At 44.3% G+C, this 1077-nt stretch overlaps 1 protein-coding gene across 1 annotated transcript in view; it reads right to left on the reverse strand.

Moving 5' to 3' along the window:
- CNTNAP4 (contactin associated protein-like 4) overlaps window positions 1–1077 on the reverse strand; it is a 232909-nt gene that overhangs the window by 9242 nt on the left and 222590 nt on the right. The window lies entirely within an intron of this gene.

Genomic DNA, 1077 nt, shown 5'->3' on the forward strand with positions numbered 1-1077 from the left:
GCGAGTTGTAAGCATGGCTAACTAGGACGTGGTAAACACTCTGGACAGGATTAAAGGCTCCATAGGAATGAGTCAGGTTATGAACTGATATGGGTTCATGATATCTTAAATCTAAAATAGAGAGGAAGGATTTATGATGACTGAGCTTATAGACAGTGTTCAAGAAATGAAAGGGCTCCCTGATTTGGAAATGTATTCAGTTCAGCTTTGGAGATATAGTTTATGAAAATAATGACAATATGGGTAAAACTGCATTTCTGGAGTACCCTTATTAATGCCCAGCCAATTGGGCAAGCGGCTGGAAGTTTTCTCAGACATATGGCTCCTTGCAAACAGGCAGGGGCATGAAATTATCAAATTATCCAGGAGAAGAGGATACTCCCCAAAATGTTTGGAGATGATCCCTAATCTCTCAGCTATGGCAGCAAAACTTTCACACCTCCCCTGTCTTTTCTATTTCACTGTCAACCTATCATCCAGTCAGAAAGTCGTGTGCATCCTACACTCAGAAATCCTTTCCTCCCATATTAACGGGAGTTTGGTCACCATGGGGCTGCTCTGGAACAGGCACTGGCTTGAATGCCAGAACAGGAAGTCACGCTTCCATAGTTTAGAATATACTGATACGCCATGCTTGGTGAATATGGTATCAAAAAACAAAGGAGATTAATTGTCAAGCATGAAAGTTCAAATGTTGTGCCTCCCTGGTGGCCTACGGGTTAAGTCTCAGTGCTATCACCTCTATGCCCGAATTCGGTCCCCAGCCAGGGAGCCGACCCCCATGGGCAGCAGACCTCTCCTGCCTCACCCACGGCTCCCCTCAGCAGTGTATTTAAGTATATTTTCCTGTTTTGCTCCCCACTCTCTCTCTGGTGACTCCTTTCACCTCCCCACACCTGCACCTCTGGCCCACACCCCTATTCTTCTATGTATAAATAGTTTTGTTTTTTTTCCTTAAGTTTAAACGTTTTCAGGCTACAAGACATTCATCCACCACCCCATGGCTCATGGCAGAGCAGATACTGCAATTCAGGCACAAGGGAATCCCCCTCGCTTTAATATATATATATGTATATA

The sequence above is a fragment of the Condylura cristata genome, unplaced genomic scaffold (assembly GCF_000260355.1).
Source record: "Condylura cristata isolate star-nosed mole 26May11 unplaced genomic scaffold, ConCri1.0 scaffold00028, whole genome shotgun sequence".
Classification (NCBI taxonomy): domain Eukaryota; kingdom Metazoa; phylum Chordata; class Mammalia; order Eulipotyphla; family Talpidae; genus Condylura; species Condylura cristata.